The 14,314-nt window shown below is 40.5% G+C and overlaps 1 long non-coding RNA gene across 1 annotated transcript in view; it reads right to left on the reverse strand.

Moving 5' to 3' along the window:
- The window catches only part of LOC114631848, a 44,912-nt gene extending 38,715 nt beyond the window's left edge, over positions 1-6,197 (reverse strand). Inside the window, exon 1 of the long non-coding RNA XR_003713013.1 lies at positions 6,107-6,197. This is a non-coding gene — a long non-coding RNA (uncharacterized LOC114631848). The remainder of the gene's footprint in view (positions 1-6,106) is intronic.
- Between the last annotated feature and the right edge of the window lie 8,117 nt (positions 6,198-14,314).

Raw genomic sequence — 14,314 nt, forward strand, 5'->3', positions numbered from 1 at the left:
ACCTCAGGGACTGGGGCTGAAACCGGAGAGGTCAGTTCTGGTAATGACCCAGAGTGAAGCGTCCCCTCAGATCATTCACAGCCCTGTGGGGGACACTTGGCTCCAGGACTGTCCAAAGGTGTCTATTTATTTTTTATGATGAAAGTTGCTTGTAGGAAGCCTTTGATCTGTAGGTATTGACCACGCTGTAATGAGGATAATGAACCTTGAAGGTGAATCTTTCCTTCAGCAAAAAAAAAAAAAAAAAAAAAAAAAGGGGGGGGGAGGGAGGTGGGAGGGGAGCAGAGGCTGTTGAGCATTAACCCATGGTATGCTCTATCTGAAGCACAGCAGAGCTACTAAGCTGGTTTAGGCATCAGCCAGGCATTCTCCCAACTCCCCGCATTAGAAGGTCTTTCTTCCTTGCATATGAATGGCTGGATTAAACTGTTTTCTGGTCTTCCTAAATAGTAGTGCCAACAGTAAGTATCCGGTCACTGACCACGTTTAACATCCTCCTGAAATCGTCATCTTTCACATTTGCTCATTTGTTTACACACTTCCCAGATTGCCTTTACGCTTGCCTTTAAATAGATAGAAGTCAAGTTAACTCTTAGGGAACAAGATACACGTGACTTCACCCAAATGATTTGCATGAAAAAGAAAGCTTAAATCCACGCTTATGATTCATAAACACAATCTGTCACGAATGACGCACTTACGTGGTGAGACAGTAAATGTGTAGAAAAAGACATGAGATGCTAAAGAGAAATACTCATCTTCTCTGACACTAGTCACATACATAATTCCTTCCTAGTTAGAGGGATTTGGGAGGTTCCGTTATCCTACAGAAGTTACCACCAGAGGGTAAGTTGTTTCCCTGGCACCTGCCCCAGCATAGTGTCTGCAACTATCATTTCCTAGTGGGCAGAGATTGCCCATCTCAGCATACCTGTCAGGATTGATTCCCTCTTCTAATGATACAGGCTGACAGAAAGGAACGGAGAAAACTACTAAAGATAACTGCTCTACCCAGGTTTCCAAGTGGATCATTCAACCAGAAGGCAACTTGGCAGCCAGTGAAGGGAGGCAAGCTGTTGAGACCTTGCTGATGCCGTGCTCATCCAGAGGTATATTGCTGCCTTCTGTCTGCTGCATGACAGAGTCAAGGATGCTTCGAGAGGAGTCTATTGACCTGCAGTCACTCGATGAAGAAATCCTGACTCAGCTGCGCTAAGGGAAAAGGGGAAAGTAAGCATTTCCTCCCAAAGAGAAAGAAAATAGCTGTGTCCTGACTCTGGGAATTTAATTTTTGGTTGTGTTCAAAAGTAGAAGCGGGGATGGAGAGATGGCGCAGCAGTTAAGAGCACTGGCTGCTCTTCCAGAGGTCCTGAGTTCAATTCCCAACAATCATGTAATGGCTCACAACCATCTGTAATAGGATCCAATGCCCTCTTCTGGTGTGTCTGAAGACACCTATAATGTAGCCATATGAATAAAATAAATAAATCTTTTTTAAAAAAAAAACATAGAGGCAGAGTAGAGAGATGTGAGGGAGGGTTATTCATAGTTAGAAACTGCCCGTCATCACAATGATGCTCACTGCTCAAGCTGCTTCAGTTGCACACATCAGAGACCTGTGAGCTCACTGACATCACACGGCAAGACGAGTCATCACTGGATAAGACAGAAAACAGTTGATGCTGGGTACCATTCAGGCTTCACCTCCATCTTTACTTCTCATTTTTCTCCTTTCTTCCTTTGCTTTGCTAACATCTTTCTTTCTATCTATCTATCTAGCTAGCTAGCTAGCTATTTATCATCTATCTATCTATCTATCTATCTATCTACCTAGATGTATCTATCTGTCAAAAGAGCAACATAAACCCCATTTGTCTCTATTTAAGGACCAGGCCTGATTACAAAAAAAGGCCATAAGGCACCAGCTTCAGGAATAGACCATAAGTCCCAGAAACTAAGTCATAAGACACCAGCTCTGGGAACAGACCATAACATCCAGTAGGGATAACCACAAAAAATGGGGAAATATCTTATCTCAGAATGGGCCATCTGTGCTGGGCAGCCTGATTTCATCACATGTCATAGAAATGCAGACCACTGATCACCTGCGACCCCCTAGCACCCACCAATGAAATTTTAGATTACCTAATCCTTCTTGAGACTTCTCCCAGGTCCCAATAAGAAGGCCTGCGTGCCTTTGTCTGGGGTTCACATCTTAGAGAACAGTTGACCCTCCCACATGCTGGTTCTTTCTGCAGAATAAACCCTCTTTGTTTTTGCATACTATCTGAGCCCAGGATATTCCTTCAGTGATTTTCGGACCCTTATACTATCTCTATCTCTTTCTCTGCCACACACACACACACATACACACACACACACACACACACACACATACACACACACACACATACACACACACACACACATACACACACACATACACAAACACACATGTATATGTGTACACACGTGTATGTTGTGGCCAGCGGACAACTTTGCAGGTGATTCCTCAGGCCCTTCCTTCTCTGCCTACCCCCACACTGCTCTGGAACTCACTGAGTAGACTACGTTTCCTGACCAGCAATCAACAGGGATTCTAAGTCAGGACCACAAGTCCATTTTTTGTTATTTTTTAATTATTTACTTTTATTATTTATTCAATTTATTGATTTACTTATTTATTACTTTATTAAATAAATTTAGTTATTCACTTTACATTGAGATCGCAGCTTTCCCTCTTCTTATTCCAGTCCCTCCCTCTCACCTCATCTACCCCTCTTTACTTCTCCCCAGAAAAAGGGAGGCCCCCATGTTTATCAACCAGTCTAAGGCAAATCGAGCCACAGCAAGACTAGGGGCATCCTCCTCCATTGTGGCTAGACAAGGCAGCCCAGTCTTGGGGATAGGATCCAAAGGCAGGTGAAGTCAGAGACAGATTCCCCTCCTGCTTTAAGAGTCCCACATGTAGACCCAGCTGCACAACTGCTACTTATGTACAGAGGGCTGGATCCATTTCATACATGCTCTCTTGTTGGTGGTTCAGTCTCTGTGAGGCCCTATGGGCCCAGGGTAGTTGACTCTACAAGGTTTCCTTGACCATTCTGTCTCCTGAAACCCTTCCTCCCCCTCTTCCACAGGATGCCCCATGTTCCACTCAATGTTCGGCTGATGGTCTCTATATCAGCTTCCAACAGTGGCTGGGTGAAGCCCCTCTGACGAAATTTATGCAAGTATAGCAGAATATCATCAACAGTGTCAGGTATGGGCTCCCTCTCATGCCACGGATTCAAGGTTGGCCAGCAAAGTTTCTAGGAATTGAACTCAAGTATCTGTACTTGTAAGTCAAGCACTTTGACACCAACGTGACCATCTCAGCCTCTCTTCTCCACCTCTTCCTACAGCTAGCTGTAAGCTGTCAGCAGTCTAGTACTGGCTCTTACCCAAAGATTTCATTACAATCTATCTAATTCCAATCCCAGGAAATAACTGTTACTGTATTAGTGGGAATACTTAAGAATAGACATCTATTCCTAAGTAGGTAGTCATTGTAGGGAAATGGACTGCATGACAGAAATTCAAAAGAACAGGGCACACTCATCTATGCTTGCTCCGAATCTTTTGCCTTCTATAAGCCAACTGTGTTGAAAAGTCATAGCTCCTATAACAAGATGAGGTTACCATCTATTTACAAAACTAGGAAATGTTTGACATCTTCACACCAATAACGAGAATGATCTCGGTCCAGGATTGCTGTTCTGCTCTCTGCCCTCGGGTCTTGCTCTCTTAGAATGTCCTCAGCATTACTAGCGACTAGTAGAATCCTCACTGTTACTACCTATCCGTCAAGACTCAGTTCAACATCTCCTTCTTTTCCTGACAGCAAGGACTGACTTTCGGAGCAAGGCACTGAGACACCAGTTCCAACATGAATTTCATTTGGACCTAGGAAGTCAGAAATGTCTAAAGCACATAGATGATTTCTTAGCCATCTATGTTGCCTACAGTGACATGTATCAAATCACTTAGAATAACACTGAATGAGTTCGAGTGAATTAATGAATATTCATTAACAAATAAATTATAATAGTATATTAATTACTTAAGCTTCATTACATTTTAAGCATTGGAAAGTATCAATCCAGCATTCTTAGAAGCATAATACATTTTTTAAACAATACTTTGAAAATTTCCTCATGGTACAATGACCTCAAACACCAATAGTATGTTTAAATAAATACATTATTTGTCATGGCCACCAACCTAAATAACCAAGCCACCAGGAAATCAGTTTAATAATATTTCATACATCTTTTAAATATGGTTTTGTATTCCAACACCCAAGCGTTTAAGATCAAATTCTTTCACTGTTCTGAAGCACCATGAACTTCCATGAGAACCTTAACTATCTCATACTGAAAAGAAAATATCGTGAAAGGCAAACATTTCATCTCCTTGCCTATCCTGCCCACTCTTTACAGCAAACAGCCCACGTCTGCTGCATTTCTGACATTGTCTCCAACGTGTCTTTATCTAATACTCTAGTTTCATCTTGTAAACATGAGGCAAGGTCAGTCAGTCGTCATGAATGTGACTGTCATCTCCTGCTGAATCTGACTGTGTCTGTATACAGTTAGTTCTAAAAAGCAAAATTATGTCTCCTCTGGGACTGCTCGATAGCAAGAATGTGTCTCTGCTGATGGACTGCAGTGAAGAATCTCTTCCAACAAATATTGAGAAAATAGCAATGCCTCAGGGCAGGTTTTGCTGTGCTCTTATGAGTCTTAACCCTGAGAGTGATTTCGCATTAAACATTGGTGAAAAAGGGATGAGCAAGAGGAAGCAACTCACCTACAAGTCCTCAGGTCCTCAAGTGGACCTTATTCAAACAAGTGGAAACTCCAGCTTCTTCCATTCAAATCATTCATGTGTTGCTGTTGCCACAAAGAGCCAGATTGCTTTGACTATTCAAAGCCAGCCATAAACAGGCTTTGGAAATAACTTAATTCCCTTCCTTATCAAATATTTCTACAAAAGATATTTTATTCTCATCTGGATGAAGTGGTTCCTATCAATAAAGCTGACCGGGAGAGTCTATATTGTTTTAATTTTTTTTTCAGTTGTATGAATCTGTTTTAGAGAGAAATAAAAATGTCACTAACTACTATGCCTCAGAAATAAGAGAGATTCCTGGGGACGCAAGGTGGCCCTGAAGAATGGGACTAGGGGAAACCACAGACACCCCAGAAGCCAGAGGATAATATTCATTGTCTGTATGAAAAGATTATCAATAGATTCGTGACCAAATTTAATTAGGAAAAAAAAAAGTTAAAACTCTCAAAACATCACACGAGGTGTCCTGGGGCCATCTCAGGCAAGCAGGGTAAAGGTGCATCTACAGATGACTTCCACGGCCTTCCAAGGGCAATGGAGGTTAAGTGCGTATGTCCGGAAGGAAGATGGTCAGCCCGAGAATAGGAAGCAAGAAGCAGTCAGAATTAAGAGTGAGTGTTGTTTCTATGGAGTGTCTGTTCAGAGATTTTGGGGAAATGCTAATGCAGACACTGGAGACAAAGACAGAATGCAGACAAAAGAAATCATGGAATATCAGCATGCTTCTTGGAAAAACTCAACGTTACCATTCCCCTGCCTGTACTCATGCCACACTTAGCTGCTTCCAGTTCCTGCTTGGACAGTAATAGACAGCTTACCTACACAAAGGACTTGGATTTTTACTATTAACTCCAGTTAACGGTTAAGAACTTGTAAATTGATAACACCAACCATAATTTATTTGTAAGTGCTCCGTGAGTTTAAACAATACACTAAGTCTGAACAATAGAAAGAGCCCTGGCAAAAGTGGAATTGTGGCGACGCATACTGAAGGTCACACAGCGAGCCAACAAGAACTACCGCCCAGTGCTGAGCCCTTCCAACTATAAATAAACTTCCAGCCAATAATAAACTCCTCTTTGACCTCTAGGTGTTTTAACTTTATACAAGAGTACAATGCATGTGTTGAAAGGACCCAGTTCACATCTTTATCAACTGTTCAGTGTTCATCAATCAAGCTACTACCCAGAATAGTATACAGTCACTATCTTACCTGATCAGAGAACGTTCCAGAAAGCCTGAAATCTTACAAACACAAGCCATGACTGACTTCTCGAATCACTGGACACTTCAGTCTTGATGGCTACTGAGATGCGTGGCATGTATAAGTGGGTTTATTTGGGGGATGGGAGGGAAGTGAGGACCTGGACAAGGGGTAGAGCCAGACCAGGACAGATAGACGGGCAGACAGACGGGAGCAGAGCCATGAGGGGCAAAGAAGAGGAGGGACAAAGAAGGATAGGAAGGAGAGAAAGAGACCTGCTGGGAACACATGGGAACAGAGAGAGAGAACTGGGGTGGCGAGCCGTTCTCTAATATGCTGCCCACACTCCGTGGCAGGTAAGGGCGGCAGATGATGACGTAAGCCATCGCTTGATCCCTGGGAGGAGCCTAGGGGAATTGTCTGTAAGCTAACAGTGTTTACACAAACAGATGCGTTGCATGTTCTCTCTTGTGTCTGCCTGCTTTCAGTCAACATCACACTCGTAAAATACTGCAATAGTCTCTTCTCACCGCTTTAAAGTAATTCGCTCTAGAACTGTACTTTTTTAATTGTCATTTCAAAAAAAAATGTTTATTTGGGGAAAAAATACTATACGCCGTGTTGTCTTCAGTTTGGGGTTTAGGGAGGGTATTTTTAAGGCTGGAGTGGCTATATGTGAGTATAATGAGCTCTACCAAAAGTAAGTCTTATGAAGATGTAGCCGGTTTCTGTTCACAGTCGCAGTTTAACTTACAATGATTGCGTATTTCATCTGTTTGTTATTTCTACCTCTTCATATATTGTACATATTTACCTGGCATTTTGATCTCCTAAAATATCTTGGGTTAACGCACAACTTGTTGTATCAAACACTCTGCACCATATGGTACAAGCTCTCCCAGTGTATTATAGGAAATGATGCAAAGATGCCCGTTAAATGTCTAATATATGTAACATATACCATCTATAGCCAAATGACTGGTAGATGATCTGCAACAATAATTTCTTAGCAATTATATACTTAATACAAAATGGAAAATCCAAAAACCATACTCATCCCTTCTAAAGAGAAGGGAGAAATAAATTTCAGCACACACTAAAATATGAAATTCATTTATTCAAAAAAAGTTGCTTTCAAGAACATTGATTAGAAGAAGTTAAAGGCCCTAATGAGACTCCCTTTCTAGTCTGATGATGATTAAAGGAATACCATCATTCAGAACATAGCTGTCTTCAAATAAAAAAAAAATCTTGTGTCTGGAAAAGGATGTTGAAGCCAATTATGCAAATATGCAGAAGGGAAAAGGCGAGATTTTGAGCTCTTTAATATGGCCACAGAGAGAATTCTCAAACCAAACCTGGTTTCCATACTCATTATCCTATAAATCTAAACACAAAGGCAAAACAGGCTGGCTATTCTGTGCACAGTGGGGTCCCCTGTTAAGCTGTGGCAACTATGACCCCTGCTGTCCACAGGTGTTGGCACAGGTGCCTCAAAGCCCCATGTCCTCTGTGACTGATCTTTGAGCTTCTGATTAAAGGGGCTACTGGAAAGAAAACCAATTCAGAACCAGAAAAAAAAAAAAATGACTCTGGTTCTGAGAAACAGGACACTGAGTTCCTCATGTAGAGACAGACGGTTTTAGCTTATTTGATATTAGCATGGTTTATCTCTGAATCAAATTACACGGGGGATGTTTTATATGTATGAGGACGGACCAGGAAGCATGAGGGATTTGAGAAAAGAACGTACAAATGATGTCCTGGGACATTTCAGAGCCCATGATATGAAGTAGAATAACCAAGTTACAGTTGCTAGCTATGAATTTCAAGTAAGAGGCACTACGATTTTCTAACCAGACACCTTCAGTAGGGCTGCTGCCCATCCAAGGTAGAAAAAACTCGGGGTTTACTAAGGATGACAAATTGACAATGGGAAGCTGAATCCCGTGAATGCTATATACTGATCTTTGTGTGTGCTCAATCTCTGTACATCACTTCATGGTGTCCATAGCGTCACATTCACATGCGTGATAATTCACCATCCTAAATTACCACCTTTGTGTCCGTGTTATGTTTAATGACGTATAGCCATTCCCTGAGCACTAAAGCATGCTCAAATCTCATCTACTTTTTAAAAAAGCTTTATATTTTCAACTCTTTGAGAGTTCCATACAATTATATAAGATGTATGTCTTGATTATGTCTACCCATCTGGGCCTCTCTCCAACTCCCCTTGGAACTTGTACCCCCATCTTCCTTCCTAGCTTCAAGTTGTTTTTTTCTTTGTGTTATTAATAACCTCCTAGTCTAATTAGTATTCCATCTATGCACATAAGGTATGTTGGGGGCCATTCTTGAGGGCATGACCAATCTATCAGCAGTCATATCCTCGGAGGAACGTACTCTCCCTCCTTCTGCTAGTACTCCTTCCTCATCCGTGTTGAAATTTAAACTGACTTCATTCTACACAAATCTTGTTTGATTAGCCACAGCTACTGTGCATTTGTATGTGCAGAACTCATGTCATGTCCAAAAGTCAGTATTTCAAAGCTCTCTTCCCTAACCTCTACCACTTGCATTCTTCCCCTCTCTCCTCAGTGGAGTTCCTGGAGACTTGGATTGTGGGAGGTCTATTAAGACCAGACATAGTTAAGTACTGAGTTATTTATACTTAGTACTTCGACCAGTTATGAATTCAACATACCAAAGACTTTTATTATATCATACTCTTAACTTTACCTTGCTTTTCTCTCAAGAAGAAGTAATCAGCTTCTAGAAGTATCTTGAGAGTTTAAATAAAACTATATGATGTCTAGGCTGCTTGTTTTAAAAGGGAATGAAATTTTATTTCAGTAAAACAAAGTTCTTAATCCAAAGAATGAATATATTTATCCTTAAATATTCACAGACTATTTTCCTGTTATAACTCTGGCCACTCCCAACTGGTTTGTAAAGAACAGAAGTTTCTTATATCATGGGACACAACTATGTCAACCCAAGAACATATCCCTCATCCTTTAGGTGTTAGAAGGTTTGTTTCAAATGTACGTCATCTCAAAATTTTCAGTGAAAACATTTAAGAAGGACTTTAAAGCATTTTTTGCAACCTAACTTTCCTATCATTTTTTGGAAAAGAGGAATTTTCAAGTACTAAATGTATGTCTGTGTTCTTGGTATGTTCATCATTTTGGAATGAACAAAATGCTACTTTTAAACTTACAGGGTAGCATCAATGCACGGGTATTTAACTGCATAATAAATCAAGGCTTAAGCCAAATAAGAAATGAGTTTATAAGATGAAATATCAGCAGTAGCCACACTTTCCTCATAAATGTTTTTCTATTCTCTAAGTCATACATTATAAGTTATACAAATATCATAAATCCTCTAATCCTCAAGGCCAACTCCTCTTGTTTCATTAACAAAGGAATATATTCCTCTTGCAGAAAATTATTTTCTTTAATGAAAGTCACTTCTGGGCTTCTAAAGAAGCACTTTATTTGAGAACTGAAATGGACCACTGCATGCATTGTGTTCACAGGTATCCAGAATTATATTTCTTATAGCACCTCCCTGAAGACATCCATTCTGTCATAGTCACCCCTTAAAATGAGACTCAGTAGAAAATGAAGAGAGGGACCAATCATGTAAGCTTCAAGAAGAACGAAAATTCGAAAGAGACAAAACTCTGAACAAAATGTTGTGATGCCCTAAGATGCATCGATTAACTAACCTGTTGAGAAGGCCCTTTCAAAAGAACACCAACTTTAGAGTCAGATCTCCAAGTTAATGGACCAATAAAATAGTATCTCAGATTTGAATGAAGATTGTTTAGTTTGTTATAAGCTTAACATACCATGAGATATTCATGAACACCCTAAGAAAGTGGGCCAGGATTTTTGGATAATAGTAGCTAAAGAGATGCATCAGCAGTAATAGTAAAGTATGAAATATCGTCCTTTAATAAAGGATCCTAGTTAAGTTCGCAGCATCCACACTGGGTAGCAGACAATCACCTATAACTACAGCTCCAGGGGGAATCCAACACCTCTTGCCTCCATGGGTATCCACGCATACCTAATCAAAAAGAAAATCTTTTAAGAGAATTGTTAGATAAATTATAGACAATGTCATAGGTCAAATGGAAAAGAAACGGACACAATTCGGTCTTCAAAAGAGCTTCATTAGAATGACAGTTAACATCAGAGCACTGGCAGCCATGATGGGCAGCTATGATGGACTGGAAAAAGACGTAAACCCTTTGATTCCCAGCTTTTTAGGATAGTTATCGTGTCATGCTGTAAGCAGTATGATGGGGGCTCTGAATGAGGAGATGGACCCTTCAGTTCTTTGACTATTAAGAGATTTATAGCATCATACAATAGGCAGCCATGACAGGGCCTTAAAGTGAGAGGGCTAAGTTTTGAGGCAAGGTCTCTCAATAGCGGGTCCTGGAGGAAGACAGATATTCAGGGAACCACAGTGATCCTCCTCCTATTTCTCTTCTTCCCTAAGCACTAGGGTGAGAGACACGTGTGACTCTTTACATGGATGCTACAGATTCAACTTGAAGACCTCATGTTTGTGCGGCAAGAGCTCTTCTCCACTCAACTATCAACTATCCCTCCATACCCACATTAGCATGTCTAAGGCAGATATCTTCATGATGTCAAAGGCGAGAGGAGGAGAAAGCATCAATGGAAACATTGCTTTCTAGACTATCAGTTCGTTTCCATTCCAGCCCTTCTCCCCTCCCTTCTCTGATGCCTGAGGTTCACAAAAGCATAAGAGTGTGCAACTGCTTTAGATTCCAGCTGTGAGGTCGCAGTGTGCTTGCCTTTCCACGAGTTACATCACAGAAAGCAATGCCCCGCAGCTTCATTCACAGTGCAGTACGTGAGAGGGTTCCCGTCTCTTAGTTCTGAATGCCATTCTACTCTCCCTACGCGCTACATCCTACGTCTTCATCTTATCATATACCATCCACCATGCATTTAGAGTTGTTTGATCTCAGCTATTGTGAATACCATTGGATAAACATGGTCGTGTAGGGATCTTTCCAAGACAGAGATTTATATCATTTGGACGTATGTGTGTAGGTTGGGATAATAGATCATGTGAGATGAGGACTCTCACGGATATTTTCCTTAAAAGCTGTAGCATTTTATACTCCCAGAAAGATGTACAGTAGTTCTATCTCTTCAATCCCTTGCCAACACATGTTACATTGTATCCACGTGATAGCCAATTATATTTATGTAGGATTTCCAATTGCTTGGGGTTTGTTCATCCTGATGATTAGACATGGTGAGCATTTTAAATACACCTGTTAGAAATGCAGAAGCAGAGAGTTGAGTATTGGTTACAAAGGAGTTGGGAGAAATACAGGTAAAAGGATATGAAGGTTCTGATATATGTGGTATTAAGTCATGGGACCTAACGGACAGACTATGTCTGACTATTGTGACTACAGTTGACAGAACTATGCTATGTAATTGAATTTGAATTTGATCATTTCTCTGAAATGATCTCAGTACCAATAAAGGATCAATGGGGTGATGAATTTGCTGATGAGTTTGATAGTGGTAAAAAGTTCACAATGATACCTGTGTCAAAATATCAAACTACACATAATATATACATATATACATATACATATATATATATATATATATATATATATATAATTTTATAAAATACATCACCACAATCTTTCATATAGGCCAGTCATCACAACCTTTCTAATGCTGTGATGTGACCATTTTATACAGATCCTCATGATGGGGTAACCCACAACCATAAAGTTATTTTTATTGCTACTTCATCACTGTAATTTTGCTACTACTGTGTATCATAATGTAAATATTTGTGTGTTCTAATGGCCTTACACAACCCCTGTGAAAGGGTCATTTGATCCCACAAGGGTCTGCAGTCCATCAGTAGAGAACTACGTATATAAGCCTCCTTGAAACTGTTCCTCAAGCCTCCCCACGCCGGTCCTTGGAAGAATGGGACTCTTAGTCTGCCGCATGCCTGAACTGTTACAACACATGAATAGAAAGCTAATTATTACCTTCAGCTTGGCTCACCCACATTTACTACTTCCACACTTGGCAGCCCATCCTGTGAGAAACACATTCTTAGCAGGTTGACCGTACAGAAATTTTTAACAACTATCCGGCACGGAGAATGGAATGAGGCGAAAATTTGTCTAAAAGCCGACAACAAACACTTATTGGATTTTTGGCCACCTCATTAAAAGTGTTGTTCTCACACCCATTTGCAATAGCCTCAAAGAAATAAACTATCTAGAAATAGACTTAACCAAGGAGACTAAAGACCTTTACAGTGAAAATATTAAACCTCTACAAAAAAGAGACAGATACCAAAAATTAGAAAAACATCCCATCCTCATTGACTGGAAGAATTCATGTTGTAGAAATTATGATTTTATCAACAGCTTTAATACAATCCCAACAGAAATCTCCACCTTGTTATTTACAGAAATAAGAAAAAAAAATCATTCCAAAATTCATACCGAACCGCAAGAGACCCCTGGTAGCCAAAACAGTCCTGAACAAAAAGATAGAGCTACAGTAATAAAAATAATGTGGTATTGCACAAAGAATGCCATGCAGATCGGTGGAACAAAATCAAAGAGCCAAGCCTGAGTACCAGTAACATCGGCCATTTAGTATTTGACAAAAATACACAAAACATATTCTGGAGAACAGAAAGCATCTTCAGTGAATTGTTCTGAGACAACTGGATATCCACTTGGACTAGAATGAAATTAGACCTCTATTTGCCCCATTTTGTAAAAATAAATAAATAAATAAATAAATAAATAATAAAATAAAAAACTAGCCCCAAGTGGACGGAAGAGTCAAACTAGAAACCCGAAACCCAGAAACTGTGAGAATAAAACTACACAGTACCCTCCAAGAAATATGTACAAGTCAGACCTTCTTCAATGGGACTCCATTTGCCCAAGAATTAAAGAGGGGGAAGTAATAGTAAGATGTCTGAAAAAGTCATACTGTCAACTAACTATCGAACATACTCATAATACATATGAGTGTATAAATACACATAAAATAGTTCAGATGAAAAATTCACATCTGGGCTGACAAGGATCTCACAAGAGCTACTGGCCACCTCACAAAAACCCAAACAGCAGGAAACAGAAGCCTTCTTTGGAGTCAGTCAGAGTTGTTTAAGAAGTCCTCAAAACATTCTAGGCCTTTGCAATGGCCTTTGATTGCCTCCCAAAGGAATAAGGTGAGTTCCAGTTGCTGAAAACACTATGCCTTCCAGGCACAGGGCCTAGTGTTTGATCTGATCCGAAAGCCTCCTCCAGATAGGTGCCTGTAAGCATCTGTCAGGTAACCCAGGAAACTGATGCAAACCCATCACTAAGACCAATAGTAGTTACCTGGGTGGAAGAAAAGAAGATCAGTCCTGGGAAGAAACAGGAGCAGGTAAGATACACAAATATCAGATAACCTGTCCCAAGTTATTGGCAAGTCCCTAGGTGAAAATGAAGTGCTTCTTCACATACACGTTGTTTGAAAGGAAGGAAATCATACTTTAAAAGATATAGGAGATACATGATATAATGGAGACATGCTCTGTTTTGTGGGGCTGAGAAGATGGCTTCATCAGTAAAGTACTTGCCATACAAGAATGAGGGCCAGCATGTCATTGTCTGGAACCCACATAAAAAGTCAGGCATGATGATGCAAGCTTCTTATCCCAGCACTAGAGAGAAAGAGATAGCCTAGCCTAACCACCATGTCTCATGTTTCATTGACAGACCTCGTCTCAAAACACAAGGTGAATGTCACCTGAGAAATCATCCCAGAGTTTGACCTCTGGCCTCTAAACAAACATGCATGTGCATGCGCAGGTACTCGCACCCATACACACATGTACACCCGTCGATATGCACACATAAGGTGGGTCCCTGAAGGTGTCAGACAGCAAATGGACCTCACAGAGAGGTAAGAATGAAAACCCAGTGCAGACAAATCTTGTCAACCTGGATCAGACTTTGGGGAGTCTAATGCCAGATGGTTTATTGTCACCATATTTAAAGTACAGTATAATTTTGGAAAACGGTCCAGACAGCAATCGGTCCAATCGGTCCAATTTCAGGTACGCAGTAGAGCTTAAGGTGTGATTACATTGAAACTCCTTTACCAATTACATGTG

This window comes from Grammomys surdaster, unplaced genomic scaffold (genome assembly GCF_004785775.1).
Source record: "Grammomys surdaster isolate TR1022 unplaced genomic scaffold, NIH_TR_1.0 367, whole genome shotgun sequence".
Taxonomy (NCBI): Eukaryota; Metazoa; Chordata; class Mammalia; order Rodentia; family Muridae; genus Grammomys; species Grammomys surdaster.